Here is a 26542-nt window from a genome sequence, read left to right on the forward strand (position 1 = left end):
AACTCATCAAATAAGGAGTTCTTTTTCTTTCTTTCTTTCCTTTTTTTTTTTCTTTCTCTGTTAAGGAGTTCTATTTCTTTACGGGGTCCTTTCATTATTTTCCCAGAAATTTCAGGAGGTTTTTGTAAGCATTGTACATTTGAAATAACTGGCTGCTAACTTCGACCTAATTTTCTGCCTTGTTTGAAAAGGATTTTTTGTTTGGGTTTAGTGGGGTTAGGATTGAGAGTGTGTGTGCGTGTGTGTGTGTGTGTGTGTATGTGTGTGCAGAAAGATAGAGCAAAAGAGAGAAAAAGCACGCAAATAGTTTTGCTTTGAAGTCGCTACATAATTACCATTAAGGTCTATGAAAATGTACTGAGTCGCAGCGCTCCTTGCTCAAATCTGATGAATGAACAGGCAAACAGCGTCTCAGAAGACTTTTCAAAAGGATGGATCAAATTAAGGACAAGAAGAAATGTACCCAAGGTAGATGGAAAGATGTTGTGGTTTCTGTTGTTGTTTACTTGTAGAGAAGCATTAGAAAAGAAAGAGAGGAAGGAGGAAGATGGGAGAGAAGGTGACGGGGGAAAATGAAAAAGAGGAAAACATTTATAGAGACGGGGTGAGTAAAAGAAGGAGAGAGGGAGGGAGAGAGGGAGGAAAGGAAGGATGGAAGGAAGGCAGGGAGAGAGGAGAGAGAGAGAATGAGAGAGAAACATTTACCGAGCTGGTTTATCTTTGTTTTTCTATTCAAAGCCCTGTGTCCTTGATGAAAAAATTAGACATTACAGACGGAACACAAAAAAAGAAGGGAAAACTCGTTGGTTTTCCTTTTTCATTTCCTTTGTTGGAACACTGGCTTGAAACATCTGAAGAGAAATCGGTTGCAAAGTTGGAGAATTTTTTTCTTCTTTCAGCATTGATCAAACTAGCAGCCGCTTCCCAAGAAAGTTCTTAATGCCACAGTGCCCCCTGGAGTATGGTCTGGAGGGCACCCTCACTTCCACCTTCCACTTCCCCACTTTCTAGTTGTTTTTCTTACAATGGGGAGAGGATTGGGGCAGGCGAGGAGGAGTGAAGGGGGTTGGAAAATTTTTAAACAATCTCAGAACCTTTTGAAGAGCTGCCACTGGCCAGGGGAGAGGAGGATTTTGAGAAATAACTTCCGATTTATTTCAGATAGCAGAAGAAGGAAGGAGGGAATAAAACCCTCCCCTTGATTTTTTTCTTTTTCTTCCCCCTTACCCCCTTAATCCTATTTTAGTTGAGGTCTGACCTTGGAAATTTCCAAAAGACTTTAATCTCTTGTACTCCAAATTGCTAAAGAGAGCTGAAAGAGAGAGCGTGTGCATGCGCGTAAAGGCTATTTAAAGTTGTTTATTTATGAATGGGTTAGACTTTCCTGATAGTAAAAATGTTAACTAGTTCATTAGGCACTCTTCGTAAATTTCAATCTTCTTTTTTTTTCTTTTCATCTCCCCCCTGTTTTGTTTTTTGTTTTTTTTTTTTGTTTTTTTTCAGATACATAGATTCAATCATTAAAACTCAGCTGAGAAAAATGATCTTAAGCTATGCCTTCTGCCTCTGGGTAGATCTGATCCACGCCAGCGGTAATATTCTCAGATAGCTGGGAAATGCCATTCGATATTTTCTATAACTACATTGCTCTTCTCTACCCCTAACTCTTTCAGAGAAAACAAATTACCTTCATGTCGAAAGAAGGGGGCGGTTGAAAAAACAAGAGAAAGAATCATTTCCATAAATATTTTCAAGATATAAAAGAAATCCGGGCACTGTGCAGATCTCAAATTTGGGGAGGTACGAATTCACTGAAATCATGAAGTATTTCATTTTTCAGATGAAAGACTCTCATTTCTCATTACCATGTAGGGTTCTGATGTAATGTGAAGTGTCACTTGGAGGGGTCTTGGTGATTAAGTCTTTTTTCTTTCTTTTATTAAAGGGACGATTTTCCTGACGTGGGTTATAACTTCATTCTGATCTGAAATTTCACCCACCCTCCCTCCAGCCTCGAAAAAGGTCCATATGTGTGACTGATTTTGAAAGAATAACAAATCCAGTTGTATACTTATTTTTTTAACTGCTTCTGATTTTATTGAACTACGAAATGCACAAACCACTTTGCTATCATTCTCAAAGGTCCATTTTGAATCATAAGATACGTCAAGGTATAGTTACTCACATTTAAAACATTCTGTAATTATAGGAAGAAAGAATAGAAAAATGGCTTTTTTTAAAAAAAAAAAAGGATTCTTGGAAGCAATTGACTCTCAAGAAATGTCTGTCTTTTATAAAGTTCATAATTTCCCAGTAAATTCTTTTAAGTTAATAAGCATCTTAAGCACAAAGAACCTTGAAAGCTCCCTGCCCCCCCATCTGCCACCACACACACGCAGGAAAAAAACTCAAGTCTTTTAAAATGTGCATTTTTTTCTAAAAGACCTCAGAGACGGAAATATTTCTCAGGAAATGTCACACACGAACGTCTACATAATATCTACATGAAATAATAAATCAAAATCAGCTTTTTTTATCTGACAAAGCACAATAAACGGGTTTGGAACATTATTTTTGTACATGTTTTTTAGCTCTCCAAAAAACCCAATAATAACTAACGCCCTATTGGGAAAGATAACGTGTGTTTTCTCGTAACTTGGTGGGAAAAATATTTTTTTTTTGCTCTTTGTCAAGGAAATTAGATATATATTTGGGGGAAAAGAATATAATGTTTCACTGTGATATGATCCAAAAAAAACCCAGGAGATTCAAAGTCCGACTGATGCTCTCTGCTAAAATTTCGCACCATTGTGCTGCTTTACCGACAACAGATTTAAGAGCCCAGAATGGCTGGGTGAACCTCAAATTTCCTGACTTCCAGCCTCTCATGTCTAAACATCAAATTGTTATTTAAACGTCAGCCGGCCTCAGAAGGGCTGCCATTTTTTTTTTCTTCTTTTGCTCGCCCATGTCTATTTCCTATCATTGCTGGTCCTTGTCTCCCATCACCTGAAAGGTACATATTGCAATTTACCCCAGTGACTGATACGCTTTTCTGGGCAAACTGAGTTCTTTTTTTCAAGGAGAAGAGTATTTAACAAGAGAGGAGAAGAATCCTAGAATCATGCAGTTTCCGAGCCGAGAGAAAGTGACGATATAGAACAAATAAAAAGGAAAAGAGAGATCAAATGAGAAGATGAAGAACCGGGGGTGGGGGGAACCCCAGATTCGTCAAGGGAGATCTGTTGGGCTGTGCCTAGAAAAATATTAACCGTCGGAGAGTCACACGCCTTTGTGAACTTTTCAGTTACAAAATCAAATTCTAGAACCTAACACGCTGTCAGGAGCCCTTTCTAAATATTTCAGCCCCCTAGTTCCACACCATTTGTGGACTCCAGATCATTAATTTACTACTGGATTGTTAATTACAACAGAGTAATGGAAAACCCGGCTTGTAGCTTTTATGGACACCGCGTCTGTGCAAGCGACTGTTTCTCCTTCCAGAGCCTAAAAGCTTAAACTTTAACTGCATTTTAAGTATTTGGGACTGGGGTGAAAAGGCGACCTGTGGGTCTTTTGAGCAGGTAAGTAGTTAGTTATTAAAATGGGCTTTGAAGCTCTTTCTTGGTGTACGCCTGCATATTTTAAGGGTCCCGGCAAAAAAACAACTTTTTTTTTTTTAACACACTTGATTTGGATTTCATTGAATTGTCTGCATGCGCTGATATTAGGATATTTTGATGAATTTAATTCCCCCAATCCCTCTGTAAGAAAGAAAAGGAACTCTTTCTTGAAGAGATTTAGAAAAGGAAGAAAAATCCTTTTTAAAAGGCTTGTGGTAGGGGGTGGTGGGAATAAGTGGTAAGAAGGCTTTATTTCCTAAAGCTCAAATTCCCAAAGAGGAAGGATGGTCTACCTAAGAACTGAAACTAATTCACCTGAATTCCTTTGTCCCTGCTTGGCTCTTCACTATTAAATGATTCTTTTCACTAGCCAATAAAACCAAATCAAAAGCGTGTTTGGGGTGGCGGGTGGTGCCAGGCAGTCCCCTCAAAGGAAAGCCAACTTTCTGTGCTGTGTTTGTTTTGGTTTCTCCCAAGAGAATTTTCAGAGAGGGAGCTGAGGTTTGGGCCACCCTGTTCGGGTTCCACTCTGATGAGGGACCGCGGGAGACTCGTTCGCTCTTGCCCGGGCACTGAACTGCCTTCGGTGTCACCCAGGAAGGTAAGAGAAAGGACCCCGTCTCAGCCAGATCCACAAACCGGTAGCCCTTTTCTCTTTGTTTCCTTTTCAAAGGCTGTTTTAGGATCCCTGCCAACGCAAAGGTGGAGGAAGCGTTCGTTACTCTTTAGAAAACAGCTCAGACTTTCTGCATTTTCACAGCCCTATCTTTTTTTAAACGACAAACAGTGGTCACCGCCTTCCATCCTAGAAGATGTCGAGAAGATGTTTGCAAAAGATTTGGGAATCCTTAAAAGCAAGTGGCCATACAAAAAGACAGAGATTTAAAAAAACACAACACTAGGACTGTCCCCTCATTCGATGCCTGACGTCCTGTTGGTTTGCATGGTAAAGAACATAAGAGAACGGCACAAAAAGTGCTTAATAATGATTCCTAGCACAAAGGACCCAACACAGAGGAGGCATTCAATAGTGAATATTTAATTTTAATAGAGTTAATAGCCTTTCCAACTCTTTCTTCCCATTGTTAAACTAGAAAAGCTTTTTCCCCCCTCTTTTATTGTAGGAGATCAAGTAGAGGAAGAAAGGAAGATAAGACTGCTCAGTGATCACTGTCCCTGGATTTTCTCCGCTCGAGCGAGGCTCGAGGCCTTTCTTCCAAGTCTCTCCCAGACAATGACATGCATCCGATTGAAAAATGGATGAACTAAAACCTATTGCTGTTCTCCCGTCCAAATTGGATTGGTTACCCAATTTGACCGAGTGCTTAGAAATGAGTCAATAAGGCAACTAATTAATAATTCAACTGGGGGGAAAAAGTCAATTTCTCAGTGGCACACAGATGTAGGTGGGGGTTCACCGTGAGCACCTTGCTCTGTCACTCCAGCAATACCTTGTGGCCTTGAAAATCTGCAGGCTGAGTTCAAACAGGAATTCCGGGTTCAGCCGACTTTGCATTAGGTCTCATCTTCCCAAGGGAATATAGAGTGGAGGGAAATGATATGCAGAGGGAAAAAAGCTGTGAGAAAGCGTTCATGGAATACAAGATAAAGTAATAACATATTCTATGTGACATATATTTATAAACTATATTGCATAGTAAAAAATATAGTTGTTATAATCAGAATGTAGCAAGTATTTACTCCGTCCTAGGTACTAAGTACCTTGAATACATTCTCTTATTTAATCCTTGGGGCCCCACAATGAGGGAGGTGCTACGATCCCCATTTTACAAGTAAGAAAACTGAGACTCAGAGTTCAGCCACTTACCAAACAGGCTCACACAACAGTAGAGAAAATAGCGAGATTTTGAACCTAGACTCATGGATTCCAAACCCTGCTTTCCAATTTCTGTCCTCTAAAAGCATCGGGAAAATTAACCAAGCGGCTTGTTGCCAATTTTCTTGTTGCCCAGGGGAAAACTGAATGGCTTCCAAGACTCGCCCTAATTGGCTGTGTGGAAATGGACAAGGCATGGCCCCTGTGGGTCTCAGTTTCTCCTGGACAAAATCAGGGACGTCTTCTAGCAGTGGCCCCATAAAATAATCTTATCATTCGACACTCCTGGCTCGACCAAGAAACGTGTTTTTAAGAAAACGTCAGATGTTCCGTCTGTACCGAGAGACGACAAAACTTGAAAACACACTAGGATTTTTTTTTATGTAGAGGGTTCTTAAGAGATCATTTAGAGGAGCTTTATGATTTAGTTGTTAAGAACTAAGGCAGCCTGTGTTTGGTTCAGGCTCTACCACTCATTGGGAAAGCAGGCCCTCACCTCTCTGAGCATCAGTTTCCTTACCTATAAACCTGGAATAATAGTATTAACAATACACACATACCTCATTGGGCTGTTCTGAGAATTTGATAAAAAAATACTTTATACAGTGAATGGCAGAGTGCCCGGAACGTCGAGAATGCTCAGTAAGTGGTCCCTAGAATAAGGATGATGATGGTGGTGGAGTTGATGATGGTGACAATGGCGACGATGGCAGTGATTGTAGTAAAAACGGTAATGAGATGATGATGTTGGTGATGATGGTGCTGATGATAAAGGTGATTGAGATGATGGTGGTGGTGATGGTTTTAACAGTGAAGGGGATGAGAATGATGGTGTTCATTTATTCAGTTTACAATGGAGGAAATTGAGGCCCCAAAGTCATATACTAATGACCAGCCTAACTGAAACCAGAAATCTCTCTCCCCAGTGCTGGCTCTCTGCCTCTCCCATTGCCCCATGCTAAAAATAAGCGGAGCAGGATTTGGCCGAAGGCAACTGGGAACTGCAGGTCATGGCTGGGAATCAGCAGCCTTGGCTCGCCCTGCACCCGCGGCTCGTTTTACAAGGCCAGAGAAATCACTGTGTCCTCGCCAGACCTCATTCCCTGCTTTATATGGACGATGCCACCTCCCGACGCTTCACCGGGAGGTAAGGGGAGGAGGCAAGGCCCAGAAAGCTGCTTCTTAACCAGTAGCTCCGTGATCCTACTGCAGCCGCCCTGACACTGCATCTTGAGAGATTCTCCCCAGAGGAACTGATTCGCTTTCTGGTTTCAGCCCAAGAGACAAAGTAACCTATTGAATTTTTCAATTTAGTTTTTCGGATGGAGCTAAGTGGTCCCTCGAAGGGCTTGTGATCAAGACTCTGAGAAACCTGAGTCGAAGGGAAAGAGGAGAACACGAGAGGAAAAAAATACATACATGTCACGCCATGGAGTAGCAGCAGAACTGATCGTTTAGGGCAGAACGCATCCCCAAAGGGCACTGAGTTTTCCTCATCATCAGAGAGAAGGGTTTTAGGATTCAAAGGAGCCCTACCATCAGGGGACAGACGCCCCACGAGCCCAAAGCTAACAAATAGGAAGAGCAAGGGATGCTGTTTCTCTTACGGCATCCATGGCAGACATGGCTAACAGATAGTGGCATTCTCCACCAAGCCCGAAGCAGCCTCCCAAGGCTTCGCACACACAGAACTCTGGGCAGCCATGAGCAATCGATCAGAGTGGACAAAAAGGATGAAACCCATTTTCCGCTTGGCATGTGGGAGCAAGACCAGTAAATGATTCATCAGCTCTTATGCCTGCTGAAAAAGCCATTAGGAGATTAGGTGAGGGGAGGGGTTACCCTGCGGAAACCAGGGGCAACAGCCCGATTTAGGCCTCCCAGCCTAATCACATTCCAAAATGGTGGGTGCTATTTCATTCATTCATTCACTCATTTATTCATCCGGCCATCCATCCATCACTCATTTCTTCATCCATCCATTCATTAATTCATCACTCATTTATTCATCATCCATTCACTCATTCACTCTCTCATTCATTTCTCATTCATTCATTCCCTCATTTACCTTCTTAATCCTTCAGCCCTTCATTCCTTCTGTCATTCATTTTTTAATTCAACAAATATTTGCTTAGTGTGTGTTTTATGTGCTGGGCATTGTCCTGGATGCTGGAGACATAAAAACAAGCAAGACAGACCCATCCCTGTCTCCATGGAGCATATAGTCCCACAGAAAAAACTGAATTTAACAACTACACAATTAATTATTTCTCGTCAGTTGTGATCATTGCAGCAAGGAGAAACACTGGATGCTTCGAGAGCATAGGTCAGGGCCTCAGCTTAGACCAGTAGGAAAGACGGGGTTAGGAACAAGGGAAAGAAAGTTTCCCAGAGGAAGAAACATTTGAGGTGAACGCTTCAGGAGGAGTGAACTAGACAAAGAGGGCAGAAGTGTTTCCAGGCGGAAGGAGCGGCTTCTGCAAAGGCCTAGAGATGGGTGAAGCATGGTGGGCTCTTGGAAAGGAGAGGGGGTCGGAGGGGCTGGAGCTCCAGGGATGCAGGAAAGAGTGAGGCTAGCCAATGCTACAGAGGTGGGCAAGGGCAGCGCCCTTCCCGCACATGAGTCCGAGTGGGACCCTCACCTGCTCCAAACCCTTCGGTGGCCGCCCCAGTCCTCACAATGAACTCCTAGCCCCTCCGCACGTTCCGGCCCTGCTGTCCTGTCCACCTTACCCCACACCAGCCCTTCTCCCTGAAGACACTCAAGCCGGACCAAACACCCAGTTTCTAGAAGGGGAAACACTAGAACACCAGGCCCTTAGGAGCAGAACCTCAGCGTGGTTTGTTTCCCGTGACATCCCCCGCCGTCGGCTTTGGCACAATGCCAGCTGCATACACGAACTTGAGAAATACTGTAAATGTTCAGATGGGTGATTCTTGACTCCACCCTTGGCACCGTGCCCAGCACGCGGCACTGAAGGCTCAGGTGTTGGAAGAAAGGAGGGAGGAGAGTGGAGGCGGGAAAGGAGGGAAGGAGAAGGAAGGAAGGGATGGAGGCAGGGAGGGCAACATCCACGTGAGTCCCGGGAAAGGGTCACGCCGTAAACCAAGCTTTTCAAAACTCTAGTTCCCATATAAAAAGACCCAGTCATTCTAAATCATTTCAAGAACAAATTATTTAAAAAAAAAAAAAAAGGTTCAGACTCACCAGCCTGGCAATGCGGGGTCCAGGAGTGAGAAGGACGGCTGGCTCTAAGGGAGATGGGTGGGGCGCTTTGGGACTCTGCAAGCCAAAAAGCGTTTTTGCGGCCTCGTAATTTCTGAAAGCTCTTGGCAAGGTTAACTGGCTCCAGGCTACTGCAAAGACCTACTGCCCGGTCTTTGCAGTTCCTCAGTTCCGCCTGTGCACCTAACGCCGGCCAAGCTACCTGTTGGGCCTCAGTTTCCCCATCTGTAAAATGAAGCAGTTGGGTTAGATCATCTTTAATCTGACCCTAGACCTTATGAGTCTCCCTTAGGTTCTCTTCTTGGAATCCCTTCTATCCATTCACATGAATCCCCAAAATATTAGTAATAATTATGATATGATTGGATTATTATTATACCAGCTTACCTCTCATTGAAGGACTTTCATTCCCTCTTCACAACCATCCTATAAGGTAGATCTGCCATTTCCCTTTTACAAATGAGGAAGCTAAAGTTCAGAGAGGTTACGTACCTTGCCCAAAGTAGCACAGCCGGGAAAGAGAAAAGCTGGAACTTGATCTCAGACATCCCAAAGCCCACTCTCCCCGACCTTTATCCACAAATCCTGCAGGTCCTGGTGGGGCCAATGTTTACCGAACACAAACACAGGTTTCCTGGTCAGTGTGCCACTCTCCCTGAATTTCTGCCAGTCGCCTCCCACCTTCACAGGGTCTGTCCGATTGGAAGGAGTTTCAGAAAGTGGCTTTTTAGTCACTTCTTCTTCCACATCCCTAGGGTCCCTCTTCCTTTCAGGTGCAACTGGGCAACTAATGACCCCAGAAGAGGCGGCAGCCATGCTGGCCTCTGACTCTCGGCATTGGAAATTAAATAGTCAATGAAAGGCACATTTTCAACCTCAGCTCAGCTAGCAGGAATTTCCCATGATGCCTTAAGGAGCATCATTTTGCCTCATCCTCTACTCCTCTCCGTATCTAGGCCGGGACCTGGATTGAAAGCGCTACAATAAAAGACAGAGGGATGCCTGCTAATTATTTCCATTTTGTGGGCTTTGAAATGCTTATTTTTGCCATGCTCCTCTCATCGGGTGTGATTAGTGGACTACTTTAATTACCTAGAAACTCTGGAACATTGCTGGTGGGTCCTTGGGTGAGCGTGGTTTTTAGGCGAGAAAACTGGCTCATTTCCTCTCTGTCAAATCCAATTAGCTTCTTTCACCGATCAAAATGTAGCACTGAAGGTACCAGAACATCATCACTTGGTCCCATCTGTGATCTGAGGTCCTGTTGGTAGCTCAGTCCTGCCTGGTGGGTAAGAACATGAGCTCTAGAATCAGAAAGTCCAGCTGTGTGACCTCAGGGACATTACCTGAATTTTTAGAGTTAGTTTTCCAATTGGTAAGGTGGGGACCCATAGTTGTCCTAGTTGTTGTCGTTGGCCTGCTCCTGACCACAGAGCCCAAGTCCTGAACTTGTGTGCAGGTAGTTTATCTTGAAAGGGATCCGAAGAAGTGAGAGTGAGCAAATGAGGAAGAAAAACCCATTTTTATGGGTGTATTATCAAGGTCTCTGCCCCATGCAACAGAGTCTCGATTTTGCAGGGACCTCCTGAGGACCGTCTACGGAGTGACTCCCAGAGCCATCGACCGCTGGGACAGGAGGCTGGAGTATTTATTCACGGGCTCCTGTTGTCCATTGGGTGAGCCCCTGCACTCACAGACAGTTTGGGTGCCGTCTCTCAGGCTCCCAGGGCATCTGAGAAGGCCCCGGGACAAACGCAGAAACACGGGGAACAAGTCCTTGCAACTGTCAACGTAAGGTGTGTCTGAGTTCACAGGGAACTGTCCACTGCTGCCGAAGCTGAAGTCAGAATTGACTGGACGAGCCGTGAAATGGCGCCACGGCACCTGTGACATCTGCCTAGAATTCTTCTAAAATGAGATGAGATGGATCCAAGCCGATGATAAGCACTCGATAAACAATAGCTGCAAGTGGGAGTGTCGAGTACCTGGGATAATTCCACAAGTACTACACGGTCAACTCAGAATAGCAAATGAGTTTCCTCTCCTGCGCCAACTCTGGTCCGTTGGGAGTGGCTGCCTAGGGCTCTGTTGTGGCAAGGGTTCTGAGACACCATCTGAGCTCAGTGGGAAGCAGTGCGGTGATGGATTATTGATGTCTGCCATGAGAATAGGGTGGGGAGTAGTGGAACGTAAGCTGCTTATCTTGTATGGCCAATATTTTAAATATATGTTTCTTTCTTCAAATCTTCCATTTCACACCTAGAGGTTAAGTGTCCTCATCTGTAAAATGAGGATAATACTGTGCTAGACCTTCTGGCCTCACAAGAAGATGTTGAAGTGATAAATTTGAAAGTGCTTTGGAAAGATGTAAGATACGCAGAAATTTGAGAGCTCCCAGTCAACTCCTTCCTCCCCAAGAAGTGGGGAGGAGCTTTGGGGAGTAAGATGGCTCTCTAAGCAGACAAATGTGGTTCCCCTTGCTACCTAAATGTACTGAATGAGGTTGATTGATGGCTTGGGGACCCTTATTTGGTAAAGATCCTCAACGGTCAATAAGTTGCACTTTTTTGCCTATTTTTTTATCTAAATTTAAATTTTTGGTTTTGATTTAAATTTTCTTTTGGTGAAATAGTACACGAATTTCCTTGTGGACCCTCCACACAGCCAGCCCATCTGGTTTGGGTCCATCTTGCTCCAGGGATGGGACGTTAATGGGTCTAAGCCGGGAGTCAGCAAACTGCAGCCCGTGAGTCAGTCACCTGCTTCTGTAAATAAAGTTTTATTCAAATACAGCCACGCCCACTCATTTGCATACAGTCCATGGCTTTGTTCATGCTGTAACAGCAGGGCTGATAGTTGCAATAGAGATCATATGGTTTACAGCCTAAAATAGTCACAGTCAGGCCCTCTGAGAAACAGTCTGCCAGTCCCTAGTCTAAGCTGATCACCCTTCCCATCCCCTGGGTACCATGATTGGTTTGTAGATAAAAACTTTTTATTTTTTGCAGGGGAAGATTTGCCCTGAGCTAACATCTGTTGCCAATCTTCCCCTTTTTTTACTTCTCTCCAAAGCCCCAATACGTGGTTGTAAGTCCTTCTGGTTCTTCTATGTGAGCCACTGCCACAGCATGGCCACTGACAGACGGGTGGTGTGGTTCCATGACCAGAAAATGAACCTAGGCCGCCAAAGCAGAGAGAGCACTGAACCATAACCACAAGGCTATCAGGGCTGGCTCCGTAGATAAAATTTGACCCAAAGCAGGCCAGTGAAGCTCAAAACTCTCTTTCCTCTGGACTTGAAGCTGAGAGGTCTGGAGCCCAACAGCCATTTTGCAGCTATGAGGAAGGATTCATCTTTCTGACCTCAAAGATCAAGGAGAGGAGGCAAGACACACAGAATAGAAAGGGTGGAATAAGAGGAATATAAGGCTCTTAAGAGGTCATAGACGAATAAAACCTTTAGCGGCTTCAGGCAGTGGTGCAATTGGAGCTGGCCCTAAAGATTAGAGGCATTTGGCCTGAAGGACAGAAAGAAAAGGGTGCTTCAGGTGGAGGCAGCACAGTTCAAGGCCTGGGCGGGGGTGCATAGAGAACCTAAGTGGGGCCACAAGGAGCGCTTTGCTGGGGAGGAAACGCTGTCCCACACCAGCAGGATTGGAAGCCACGTGCAACCACTATGGAGACTCTCGTTTCATGTCTCAGGCTACAAAGATGTCCTCCAGAGCTTAAAGGACAGAAAGGGAAAGGCTGCTTAGAGATAAAAGAGTAACAACACTTTGTGACATAGCAGCCAGCCGCAGCCTGGTGCCCAGGGGCTCTCTGGGAGGAAGCTTTGCAGCCCCCGACTGCGGGAGGAATCGCCCACACCCTGAGCACAAGCGTCAACACTTACTTGGTCTCAGTTCGTTTCCTAACTGTCCTCTGAGGGGCGCCCCGTTCTTACATCCATTTCACAGAGGCAGCGACTGAGGCTCAGACACGTTCGATAGCTCGTCTGGGACATGGCGAGGATTTGAACCAAGCTCCCTGCCACAGCTCCTCAACAAAGTCCCCGCCTGTCCCACGCCGGCGCCCTTGTTGCCGGTTAGCCGTTTCCTGGGCGTGTGAAGGAAGTGTTGGAAATCCCCGCCGCTCTGTCGCTTCTCCTGCCTCTGCTGCCCACCGCCGTGCTTCCGCGGCTTATGGTATTGTAGGGTGATGACATCCTGTTTACCTGGCCACATCCTGGGCCTTATGTGGGGATTCCCATGCTGGAGATGTTTCCTGGATAAGTCTCAGGTGGGAGAGGGGCCAGGGGCATCCCAGCATTCCCAGGGGTTGGCTCCATCACCCCCAGAATAAAATTCAGATTCCTCGCCATGGCCCACCGTGGTCTTGCTCCTGCCCACCTCTCTGGCCCCATCCCACCCCACTCTGCCCCTCACCCTTGGACTCTAGCCACATTAGCCTTTCTTCCTTTTCTCTAACATTCCATGCTCCTGCTTACCCCAGGATCTTTGCACAAGCCATTCCCTCTGCCTTGGAAGTTTTCCTTCCGTTTAACTCCTGTGCATCTTCCAGACTCACCCAACTTCCCTTCCTCTGGGAAGCCTTCACTGACCACTCCCAGAGCCAACCAAGGGCCCCTCTTGTAGACTCCAACAGTCCCTGTGCCTGTCCTTTCTGGAACTTACCACAAGTGTATTTAAGTAACTGCTTGGGTCCTTCTTTAATACCAGCCCTCCCCTCTAGAATGCAATCTCCACTGGCCAGAGCTTGTGTACCCCATATCCCTCACAGTCAATAAGTAGTTCACTGAATGAAGAAATGAAGAGCCCCGCACAGGCCCCCCCGCCGGCCCCCAGCAGGCTGCTGACAGATTTTTTCTGGGTAGAGAAGGCAGTTTCTGCACTCACTTCAGTAAATATTGACCAGATACTATGATGCAGAAGCACCTGAAGGACGGGACCTGGCCCCAGAGGCCCACAGTGAGGGAGAGAGATGCTCGTACCCCTTGGTGAGGGCAGTTCCTAATTCTCTGGTGGTCGCTTTATGCCAAGCCCTGCACCTGATGCTTAACACGTGGCATCTCTCTAGAAAACTTGTTCCCTTTAGCAGATGAGGACAGTGAGGCTTAGAGGAGCCAGGTTAACTTGCCTAAGATCACACAGCAAATAAGAGATAGAGGGAGCCTTGGACCCCACATGCATCTCACTCTGGGGCCCAAGCTCCTAACCCCGCCACTCTGCCCCCTCTGTTTTCATACACAGCAGAAGGCTTAAGAGCTATAATCGGGTCCAAGGATTCGAGGGGGCAGGAGTATAGAGCAACGGCGAGTTAGCTCCATCTTGGAAATCAGAGAAGGCTTCACAGAGGAGGTGACATTTGAGCTGGACCTTAAGGGTTAGGATGGATTTGAATACAAAGCAGCACCTGGCATTCCAAGCAGGGGGCAGAGCCCGAGCAAAGGGGTGGAGCGTCCCCTGTCCCACCTCTTCCTTGGCTCCCATGGAGAGTTAGTGTCAAGCTGGGGCTCCGACACTCGAGGAGCTATGTAAATGAAGGGGCAAGGTTCCCCATCACTATTTTCTGCCCCAGCGGGTTATCCAGCTCTCACTCTGAGATCTGGGGCAGAGGAGGTGGGAAAGGCATCGGGACAGAGGGAAGGGAGAGGAGAGAGGAGAGATGGGGACAGAAGGTGTCAGGGTGGGAGCAGGCAGAGCCCAGGAGGGACCATCGGCCCCCTCGCCCGCCCACTGGGGAGCCTGGAGCAAGTCGCCCTGCTCAGGCCTCCATTTCCCCATCTGTGGGGATGCCCTCCCGCCAGCCCCATCCTCGACTTCTCCGGCTAACAACTTGTCATCCTCACGTCTCAGCTTAGAAATCCCTGGCCCCGGGAAGCACCCTCCCCCCCTTAGGTTAGATGCCGCTCCTCCATGCTCCCCTGGCCTCTGTGCATGGATCGCCTGGGGCGCCTGTCTCCCCACTAGGCCATGAGCTCCACGAGCCCAGAGGCCTTGATGCCTCCGTCTCTGCTGTGCGCCCAGCACCCAGCCGGGAACCAGACCGACTTTCCATGGGGCTTTCAAAGTGGACAGACGACCCCAGGAAGACAAGACAGGCAGAGGGGAGCTGAAGCCACACTCTTCAGCAGTGTTGACCCGCCCTTGGGTGGATGGACATACGTGCAGACCCACAGACAGAGTCCACGTCTCGTGGTGTCCCTTTAATTCCTGGACATGCCCTGGACGGCTCTGTTGTACAAGGACACAGGCGCATGCGCTCCTTGCCAGGCCCTAGCAATTTTGCCTTCATAAATTTTGCTTTCAAATTATTAACAAGGGCCTCTCAAATTACGCACACTGTCAGCCCCCAGAAAAGCTGGGTCCTCCCCAGCCTCTACCCTTAAGGGATTGTTCTGGAGAGAAAAGTCAAGACACTTTTAAATTTTAAGAAGTTACGCTACTCCAGCTTGGAAGCCAGACCTGAGACGCCCCACCCAGAAAGGTCCAGAAACTGACAGATTCCAGCCAGCTTATCAAGTGACTACCAGCCAAGCCATGACTCCGCTCACCCCCAGATCTGGCATCAGAGGTGCCGTCCCGGGTCTCGGCTCAGGTAGAACTCACCATGGCACGGATGTGATGAAACTCTGCCAAACAATTAAATAACTACCTAAGATAATCCATAATTAAGGGCCAAAGTATTGGGTACAAACTGTAAATAAGGAAAGAGAGGGGGAGTCCAAGTTGGTTGGAGTCATGAAAAATTCTCATTAATAGAACTGCTAACAACAGGTGCCATGTAGGGAGCACTTTCTACCTGCCAGGCACGTTGCCAGCTGCTCACTACAGACACACTCTGCGAGAGTATCATATCCATTTTGCAGATGGAGAAACTGAGGCTTTAGAGAGATTACATGACTTGCCCAAACATCGAAGGAGAGCGAGCTCCACAGCTATTTCCAGTCCTTGCTCCGTTGCTGGCTATGGGTACTTGCTGGCCCTGGTTGCTGAATTTCCCCCTTGTCGGTTCATCTTCTTCCCAAGGTTCCTGTTCCCCATCTCCCAGTGGCCAATGAAAGCGAGGATGCTCCAACCTCGGAATTCAGACTCATGAGAGACTGTCTCCTCTTCTCTCCCCTCCCCTCCAGAATTCCATTCTCCTCTCCCATTCCGGTTCTTGGGTCCCTGTACAGGGCTCTGTCTGGAGGTCCCCATGGAGCAGTGGTCTCACACTTTCAGGAGCCCAACCCCAGAGGACCAGACCACTTCCTGCCTGGAGATCGCCCAGACAGACCCAGGACTTAACCTTCGCTCAGGGCTCACAGTCAGCAGAGAGCACCTGCGAGTCCGCAGCTTTTCTTACAGGCGTGTTACCTCCCACGCGCTGGGCTCCGGCGGCTGGAGGCAGATAAGGGGCTTGATAAGTGAGGACTCACAGAGGGAGAGCCCCACGGCAGGGGGAGCACAGCGAGGAGCTGCCTTCGGCTATTCCCATCACTCCTCCACACCTCTGTTTCTCAAAAACGCATATCTTCATTTTTCCCCGTAATATATATGATGATTGTTAAAATCTCAATATAGAGAAAATAAAAAGTCCCCTTGATCTCACCTCTCACAGAGATCTGTAGTTACCAGTTTGATGTATTCTTCCAGCCTTTTCAAGACTCTTTTTTAGATAAATAAGATTATCCTACACATATTATTTTGTTATCTACATTTTTCATCTAAAGAGACAGGCATCTACCCCCGGTGATACAAACATACTTACCCTATTTTTCTGAATAGTCACCCATTATTTCATTGTTTGGGTGTACTACAATTTATTTACCCCATTCCCAGTAACAGACATTAAGGTTATTTCCAATTTTCAGTATTATAAACAACACAGCAATGAACATCTTCGTCTACACGTCTTTGCTGTTATTTATTTTTTTAGTCAGTTCCTGGAAATGCGATTGCTTCTAGGTCCAAGAGCCTCACATGTTTAAGGCTTTTGATACATATTGCTCAGTTCTCTGAGTCTCTTTGTCAATCTGTTACCCCACCACCAGTGTGTGAAAATGCCAGTTTTTCCATATCCTCGGCTTACATGTAAATAAAGAGGCAGCACCAGCAGGTTCTTTTTACTTTTTATTTTTAAATAACTTTAGGCTTAAAGAAAAATTGCAAAAACAGTAAAGAGAGTTCCCACACGCCCTTTACCTAGCTTTAACTGTTAACATCTTCCGTGACCATAGTACCATTATCAAAACCGGGAAATTAACATTGGGACGATACTCTCAGTTCATCTACAGACTTTATTTAGATTTCACCAGTTTTTCATTAATGTCTTTTTTCTGTTCTAGGATCCGACCCAGGATCCCACATTACATTTATTACATTCTCTTATCCCGTCTCTTTTAATTCTCTCCAATATGTGACAATTCCACTGTCCTTCTTTGCCTTTCATGACACTTTGAAAGAGGACTGGCCAGCTATTAGGTAGAACGCCCCTCAGTTTGGATGTGTTGATTTTTCTCAGGATTGGACGGAGGCTTTTCATTTGGGGCAAGAACGCCACAGAAATAATGTTCCTTCTCAGAGCCTCATGTCAAGAGGTTTCAGATGCTGTGGTGTCTCATTACTAGTGATGCTCACCTTGATCGCTTGGTTCATATGGTGTCTGCCAGGTTTCTCCGCTGTAAAGTTACTGCTTACCCCTTTGCAATTAATATATATATATCCTGGGGGAGATGGTACAGTTGAGGTTATGCCAATATCTTTCTTCTCACACTTGAGGTTATGCAAATATCCTGCTTCCCACTTGTCTCAGTATCCATTCATGGATCTTGTCAGATGCAGCATCTTTTAAAAACTGGACCAATAAGGGGCTGGCTTGGTGGCGTAATGGTTAAGTTCGCTCTCCGCTTTGGCGGCCCGGTGTTCATGGGTTCAGATCCCGGGCGCAGACCTAGCACCACTTGTCAGGCCACGCTGTGGTGCATCCCACATAAAACGGAGGAAGATCGGCACAGGTGTTAGCTAGAGACAATCTTCCTCAAGCAAAAAGAGGAGGATTGGCAACAGATGTTTGCTCAGGGCCAGTCTTCCTCACAAAAACAAAACAAAACAAACTAAAGAAAACCTGGACCAATAAAATTAAAAATGCAACCCCATGGCCAAGTGGTTAAGTTCACGCGCTCCACCTCAGTGGCCCAGGCATGGTTGGATCCAGGAGCTAAAATGAAATCATTAGGGCTTGAGTTCTCTCTCTCTCTCCTTATCTTGGAGCTCTATTTTCATTCACCCTCAGGAAAATTCTCTCTGCAGCTTTCATAGTAGTTCTAAGCTACTTCCTCTCAGATCCAACTCCAGTAGACAGTGAGCACTTCTTTGCCAACAGTCCAACAAGTCCTGGAATGGACTCTGGGTAGCCTGGGATGATAAGCTATGACCAGGCCTTCCTGCTGAAAAGCCCCAAGTGCAAAGCTCACAGGCCCTATAGCAAAGATCCAGATAAGGGGACAACGCCCCAGTGCTGAGTTCAAGGGCTAGAACCTTAGAGCTTGGTGATGTGGTTTCTGAATCAGAGAATTACTGCCTTATGTACAATAAACATTGTGCCTGGATGCTGACACAGTGGAATATGAAAGGCAGCAAGTCTCTATTCTGCCCACCTTTGACATGGAGGTCATCTCACTCTACTGAGCCGATCAAAGGTCACACATGCCTCAATGAGAATATGAGAGGGGAGACAGTGACCCAAGTCACCACGTGCAGGCTTGTGTCTTCTCTATATTTTATATTGCTCATTAAATGCTTCAGTAGTAACGCCACCAAGTGCAAAGGACTTACTCTTGACCATCTTCAAACTCCGACTAAACCTTGTAATCTAGTCTAACATACCTGGTTGGGTCACGTGCCTCCCTCTGAACCAATCACCAAGGCCAGAGGGATAGCATGCTCTGATTGGTCATGTGCTTGCTGTTGAACCAATCACCAAGGCCAGAGGGATGGAGTGCTCTGATTGGTCATGTGCTTGCTGTTGAACCAATCACCGAGGCCAGAGCGATGGAGTGCTCTGATTGGTCATGTGCTTGCTGTTGAACCAATCACCGAGGCCAGAGGGATGGAGTGCTCTGATTGGTCATGTGCTTGCTGTTGAACCAATCAATCGAGGCCAAAGGGATGGAGTGCTCTGATTGGTCATGTGCTTGCTGTTGAACCAATCACCGAGGCCAGAGGGATGGAGTGCTCTGATTGGTCATGTGCTTGCTGTTGAACCAATCACCAAGGCCAAAGCGATGGAGTGCTCTGATTGGTCACATGTTAGCCCCTGAAATAGGGAGGTGGCATCTATCCTACCTGAACCATTAGATCTAGGAGTAGCACTTTCCCAAAGAAAATTAGGATGATGGATGCTGGAACAACAAAAACAACAGATTCCAGTGTGCATCTCCGCTGAAGGAAGCAATTATTTGAGAACATTCTTGTCTTCAATTCCACACTCAAGGAGTGTTTGCTCTCTCCAAAGGATCAGAAAAATTTTATCCTCCTCATGAAATCTATCACCATTACCAATGCTTCGCTTGTGGGGGCATTCAGCTGGGCTGTTCGGAAGCAGACCTTCCAGACAGCATCTCTGGCACTCAGGAGATCCGGACTGAGGCCAGATCGACTCTGCTGATGCAGACCAAATCAATTCTGATCAGTTGATGATGGTCTGTAGTGCTGTATCAGGATCTGAACTCAGTGTAGAAGAGTGCGATGATTGATTAGTGATGTCTGCCTTGGGCACAGGCAAGGAGGATAGGAGCATGTTTGCAATGTATTGCTCATCATTGAATATCTCAATGGCACCTTCCTGCTCTACATGCTAGGAGTCATCCAGCCTACATACTAACATGCAGGTCAAGGCACTAAATTTTGGAGCACACATTGTGTATCCCTCAGGTGAGGGGGCATACAAAATGAAGCTTTGAATACAAGCTTTGTTCTATCACGGAGCTTACTTTTAACTGGGAAGGCTAGACATTTAGGAAAACGTCTGGATGGTGGACTCAGCCTCAAACACTCCCAATGACTCCTGCCCACTTCTTCCAGGCTTAATTGTCTTCAGTTCCCAGGAATATCTTTAGCCTTGGTTGGGCAGCTGTCTCTGCTCTTGCCCCTGGATTCAGGAACCCTTTGTAAGGTGTTAAGGACAGATAAGGCCCAAATAGAGACTCCCTTCTTGATGTAATCAGAAACATGAAAGAGCAGCGGCAAAGAGAGAACATTGCATACCCAGGACACAGTCCCCTCGTGCCTGAATCTTTAGGACTGGCGCATTCACTGCCTCCTTGTGTTCATGGCGATGCCCAAAACTGATGCTACTCATGGAGAGAGTCTCTCGAATGTTACAAACAGACGCACGCAAGTGGAGGAGGAGAGTCTGTTGGGTGGCACTGATAACCTTACCATGCACGGGAGTCATCTGAGGATCTTGCTAAAATGCAGAGCCTAACTCAGTAGATCCAGGGTGCTTCCAGGTGATGCCAATGGTGCTGGTCCACGGACCACACGGAGCAGGGGGCTGGGTAATGGAGGACCAGAATGCCTGGCACAGACCAGGTGCTGTGGGAGGACAGGGAAGGGGACTAGGGAGCGGGTAAGCTGTCCTGCACGGGACGAGGGTAGGAAGGGACATGAGTAACGTCTGAGCATCTGCATGAAAGCCCCAACCTAAAGCCTCACAGACAATGTAAAAAATAAAATAAAAATAATAAATTCCTGTCTTCCTTCCCTCCTTAATTCTTATGACCCTGGAAGTAGGTGGAACTGCTATTTCCACTTCCCACCCACCCCAACACACACACACACCTTTCACATGGGGAAACTGAGGCTTGGAAGGATGAGTAACCGGTCACAGGTTTCACTTTGGGTGAAGAGTCAAGCCAGGATGCTAGAAGCCAGCTCATGCCTGCAAGTCCCACCACTGTGCACTGTGTCATGGGACCTAAAAAGGGCTTCGAGGGGACCTGGGGGGTGTGCAGGACCAGCTTCAGGGCCCTTGTCCAAGGGCCTCCAGTTTCTCAAATAATGAGGCCAGTTGGAAGCTGTTAACCCAGATGGGAACCAGCCAGCAACAGGTGACAGGCCGCTCAACCCATCAGCACTGCTTTCAGCCACGCACGCTCCTCGCTTCCCCTCCCCAGCTTCCGGGGGCCCTGATGCACCTGCCACCAAATGAGCTGTGGCCGGAGGGGGGACCTGAGTCTCCCCCACTCTGAACTGGCTTCCGTGTCCTCCCATTTCCTGGAGCCCCTCGGGAGAGCCGTCCCTCCAGGTTAATATATAGTGTTAATGAGGGGTAGCCAGCGGGAAAAGGCAGGGTCGACTTGAGCCAGAGCTTGGAATGAAGCCAGGGTCTCTCTGGCCATAGATCCTCCCTCTCCTTCCAGGCTCGTGTGCTGTGTGGGGAGATTAAGATGTATAGTCTGCAAATGGACTAACCTTTTCCAGGCCTCCTTAATGAGGCTTCCTATAATGGAGCCATTTCTCTTTCGTATGTATGTGTACCCCTTCACACACACACACACATATTCCTTAACATAATCCATATGGAAATAAAAATCTCTCCCCTGCTCTATTTTTTAAGTGGACTCTATAATGGGCAGCCCTTTTTCCCTTTGAGTGAAAATCCACGGTTCAACAACACGCATTTCCAGTGAATCAAGAAGGTAGTTCCAGCCGACTGGCTGGGCCCCCTCTTAAACCTCAGCTTTGTGGGTAGCAAGCGATCAATGGGACGGGCTGTTCTTCCAGAGGATAGTGGGAAGGTTTGTACCAGGTACGGCGAAGTCCCCAGGAGACATACTCAGTTCCAGGACTCTCTCTGGATGAGGCGGCATGAGCTGCTTCTAAACCTAGATCCATGCAGTGGGAGGACCTGAGGTTTGATATCATTCGGACCTTTATCCACCTAGAGGGAGAAAATTCTAGCCTCTGTTGTGGCCAGGTACCTGCCAGCTCTCAAATGTACAAAGGGGAAAATTAAAAAGCAGATTCTGAAGCTGCAATCCTCCCCCCCCCAACTCTTGACTTCTCAACAACCACCAATTTAATCCCCATTAGGGCTGCAGACAGGAACCCTCTGGGGATTTCAGCTGTTTCAGTTCCACCCCGGGTCAGAGTTCCGTCTGACTTCCCAAGCAGCAGGGGCATCCTCAGGCCTGTCTCAGACACACGAGCCCTGAACTCAACATGTCAAGCATGAGCAGTTGCTCAACATTGAATCGTCTGACCTCAAGGTCATGAAACTAGAAACTTCAGTATCTTTAAAAACCCTGACCACTTAGACATTTAAAGGCATGCTCCCAAATAACTTGAGATGAAGAGGAAATCAAAACCAACAATTGCAACAAGAAAAGTAACAATAATGAGGATACTGCTTATTTTAAAAATTGCTTTGGAAGTGCCCAAAGCTGCAATCAGAAGCACAAGTCATAGTATTAAATGCTACCATTAGCGTATTTAAAAGGGTACAAATAATTGAGCTGGGCGTCAACTCAGGAAGTTAGAAAAGAACAACAGAACAACCCAAGAAAAATGCAAAGAACTATTAACAAAAAAAGAAAAGGAGATATACGTGAATTTAGATTTTAAAAATCCAGAGCAAAGATGCAAGACTCCAAGGGGTCTAATCGAGAAAAAATAAGCAAGATACACAGAATTAGGAGGAAGAGAGTTGGTGGAATAACCACAGAGATGGAAAAGATTAAACACAGCAAAGCCTCTTGGTCAAGGGCAAAAGTCTATGCTGAAATATTTGCAGCATCCAGAGGTTAACATTTTAATTATAAAATAGTTATTAATGTTCCGATATAAAGCATGCATGCAAGTGAATAGGAAAATAAAAACCCATGGTAGAAGAATGAGCAAAGAACGTGACTAGGCCACTCAGAACAGAATAAATACATATAGGAAATTAACATATCAGAAAATGCCCGAGCACGCTGTAAATCAAAGAAGTGAACATAGAAACGACTGTGATGTCATCTGCTCCCCGTCAAATTAGCACAGTTTTGTTTCTGTGGTTGCTCTTTATGTGAATGGCTACCTGCAACAGGAGTGGTGTGAGATGAACCAGGTGCTCTCCCGCGTAGGTGAGAGGAGTGTAAGTTAGTAGGTTGGTCCATCCTTTCTGAAAAAATTCCTTGGAAACGTTTCAGACGAAAGTCCAGCAATTTCCCTTAGATGGAGAGGTTATCAATGTAACTCTTTACAAAGGCTTATGGACTGGGGCCTGAATTCTCCAATCTTCTTCTTATTTGGGGTCCCGAGATACCAAAAGAATCAAATTCGGGGTGCACAAGAATGAGATCAAGCCAAGAATGAGGATGCCTGGCTCCTGGCCTGCACTCTGCCACCACAAACTTGTATGACCTTGACAAATTATTTAATTTCCCGCAACCTGTGTTTCACCGCCTGAGTAATGAGGGAGCTAAATTTGATCTCTAAGACCTTCCTCCAACGCTGACATCTTGTTTTATTCTCTTCCCAGTGCCCGGGTCTTTCTGATGTCTTTGAGATGGTAACATTTCTGCACAAGAAAGAGGAGAAAGATTAATGGGATGGAAGTCAAGAAAAATGGACTAACCCACAAAAACAAGAGAAAGTTCCTGACCTCCCCTCCACTTCGTGGCCTGCTTTTCCTAAAGGCATGATAATGCTTTGTAACTCAAGCTCTCAATAAGTGTGTGTTGAATTCATTAAGATGTAATATGAATGAATGAATAATATAGAGAGCTTATTTCCACAAGTTTGTTCTTGCTCATCTCAAATCACGAAAAGGATGTAATAAAAAATATCGATCAGTTGATTAGGGTCCCTCCATAAGAAGTGGTGGGCCAAGGAAGGATATACATGGACTCTGTTTTCTTGTCCCAAATGAGGCCTTACTTACCAGGGCCACAAGCAGAATAAGCACCAGCCACTGTGGCCAAAAATTCCCAAAGCAACTGGTCATTTCCGAGGGGAGAAAAGACAGCCAAGCCAGTTAAAGGTGGTTCTTCAGAGCTGGGAGTCCTGTGGCCGATGGTGTCAGCCACAGGGACTCAAGCATGTCCATCCATTCCTCAACCATCATTGTCAGCCTGGTGGTCAGAATGGAGGAACCACCGAGGGCAAAGGCACATTCGGGTGTGGCTACCGCACAGTGTGGCTCTCTGTCATGTGATGGGCTCAAACCAAATTACAAAGCAGGTCAGCTCAAGTTGGGTTCAGCCAAAAGGACAACCCCATGATGCATGTCACCCCTCCCCAGTCTTTCCCCTCCAGCAGACGTCATCTTAGTCTTTCCCCCCACCCCGTGCCCAGATAGGACCTCAGAATCCTTGCAACTCTGCGCCTTCCAGGCTGCCAATAGCAGCTGATGAGAAGCATTACACAAGACAAAATGTGTCTGTGATCCCTGGTCCAGATAAGATCTGACGTGCAGGTAATGGGATTATAGGCTGGGTTGTGCCCTCCCAAACTTCATGTGTTGAAATCCTAAGCCCCCAGGCCCTCAGAATGCAACAGTGTTTGAAGCCTGGGTCTTTGCAGAAGGGATTAAGTTAAAATGAGGTCATTCGAGTGGGTCCTAACTTCATAGGACTGATGTCATCGTAAGAAGAAGAGATTAGGACATCGACAGACACAGAGGGAAGATGGTATGAAGACACAGGGCAAAGACGGCTGACTGCATTCAAGGAAAGAGGCCTCAGGAGAAACCAACTCTGTTGCCATCTTGTTCCCAGATTTCTGGCCTCCAGAATTGCGAGAAAATACGTTTCTGCTGTTTAAGCCCCCGGGCTGTGGGTCTTTGCTGCGGCAGCAAACCAGCACAGTGGGCACGTTGATCATTTGTTAGGGGAAAGAACTAAGTGACAGAAGAGTACGTAAGATATAAATTGAATCACACATCCGGTGTGAATGTGGGGGGGGGTGCACAAGAGAACGTGTGCACCCACAAAGGACAACATGCAGAATGTTCCCCGCCAAAATGCTCACAGTGGCTCTTTCTAGAAGGCGGGATTATAGGTGATTGGAGAGAGTGAGGGAGCGGTTTCTTGTCCTTGCTCATCAACACTCCTTTTTCAGTGACCACGTATTAATTATGTCATTCTAAAGGATTTAAAACAGTGTGTACATATCTGACCATAATAACAGCCAATCCATATATGATGCTAACTGTGTGCCAGGTGCTTACTGTTTTATCTATTTGAGCTCATCTAATCTTCACCATCACCCCACGAGGTAGAGACTGTTACTATCTCCATTTTCCAGGTGGGGAAACTGAGGCACAGAGAGGCTAAGTGACTTGGCCAAGATTACGAAGCTGAGATGTGGCAGTGCCAGGCCCCCAAACTAGGCGGTCTGGCTTCACGTCCATGGCCTTGACCACGAGGCTCGCCTGCCTCTCCACCGGTGCCCGGTCCATTCAGCACTTTACTAAGAGTGTATCTGATCACATTTGGATTTAGTGCGTGATTTGATGCAAGCGTGCATGAACACACACACAAACACACTCAGGCACGTTTAGTGTGCTTCACAGTCGGCAAATGGCTTGAGTCCTTTCTTCTTGAGGTTCACAATTTCATTGGCTTTGAGACCCCGCACCGGAGAGGGTGATGCCCCTCTTGCAAATAGACGGATGGAGACCTCAGAGGCTCCACTCCCCCAGGTTCCAGGGGGATGACCCTTATGTTCTTGGATAAGCGGGCAGAGTAAGCAGCCCATTCATATTTTATAAGTTTGTTTAATGGAGGCTTATTTTTTGGGTTATGTATTTTTAAAGACCACATCTCTCAGATGGATGGAGACACTTCGCTGATTCTCCTCTTACAGCCAGGGAGCAGGAGGAAGCCCAGCCCTTCTGGGGCCGAGGAGGGACAGAGAAGAGTCACAAATGGACAAATGCCCATCAGCAGGGAACTGGGTAAATAAATTATGTTGATCGGCATAATGCACTCTATGCAGCTGTTAAAGAGAGAGAACCGGATCTGCAGGTCCTGTCGAGGAAGAGAGTCCGTGATATACGGTTAAGGGAAAAAGTCAAACTGCAGATTACCAGGATGATATGATCCTATATGGGGATAGAAGATTCTAGAGTGTGTCTGTGTGTCATAACGACCAAGGGTGTGGACCCCGGTTGAACAAAGCAGAGTTCACATCCCAGCTCCACTAATTACTAGCTGTGTGACCTTGGGCTTTCTTAACCTCTCTGATCCCCAATTGCCTCACCTGAAAAATAAGGAGAAACCCCAGGACCCATCCCATCCACAACGTGGTGTGCGGTGACGTGAGAGAAGGTGTGGAAAGCACTTATATTTGCTTGGCACATATTAAGCACTCGAAAGATGCTTGTTATTATTTATTATGATTATTATTTAGAAAAGGTCCAGAAGGAAACCTGGCAAATTTTCCGGTGTTCACCTTTGGGGAACAATATTGATGAAAAGGAGGCCTTCAATGTGTACCTCATACATTTATTGTATTTGAACTTGGCAATGTATATATTTGACTCGTCGTTAAAATACAATAAAGTGGATTTTTTTTTTTTTTTTTAACGAACGAAGCTGACTGCTCTCCCGAAAGGAATCACGGGAGTTCTGACGTTTCCAGCAGGCTCCTTTCTCGGGAGCTGGTCTTGTTGCCACGCTCCGGGGGCGGGTCCCGTGGGGTGGAGATGAGAGTGAGTTACTCCGAATCTCTTGGGTGGAAGCATCAGCGAGGGGGTCCACGCCTTCCAAGACCAGACCGTGGCGGTAAAGTCTGCCCTCTCTTACTGACAATCCCCACATCCCCTCTTTCGGTTCACTTCGCGCACACTGAGCACACGAAGCTGCACCGAGGGGCAGATCTACCA

At 46.5% G+C, this 26542-nt stretch overlaps 1 long non-coding RNA gene across 3 annotated transcripts; it reads left to right on the forward strand.

Annotated features, from left to right (window-relative positions):
* The first annotated feature begins 290 nt into the window (after nt 1–290).
* LOC123288066 (uncharacterized) lies at nt 291–23469 on the forward strand. 3 transcript variants are annotated; one of them, XR_011505362.1, is made up of 5 exons: nt 291–468; nt 1504–3584; nt 4101–4224; nt 6387–6748; nt 10265–14237. It is a non-coding gene; the product is annotated as an uncharacterized lncRNA (long non-coding RNA). The 3 variants fall into 3 exon arrangements; XR_011505363.1 differs by lacking the exons at nt 6387–6748; nt 10265–14237 and adding an exon at nt 23195–23469; XR_011505364.1 differs by lacking the exons at nt 6387–6748; nt 10265–14237 and adding an exon at nt 4748–6367.
* Nucleotides 23470–26542: the final 3073 nt, after the last annotated feature.

Source organism: Equus asinus, chromosome 8, assembly GCF_041296235.1.
Source record: "Equus asinus isolate D_3611 breed Donkey chromosome 8, EquAss-T2T_v2, whole genome shotgun sequence".
Taxonomy (NCBI): Eukaryota; Metazoa; Chordata; class Mammalia; order Perissodactyla; family Equidae; genus Equus; species Equus asinus.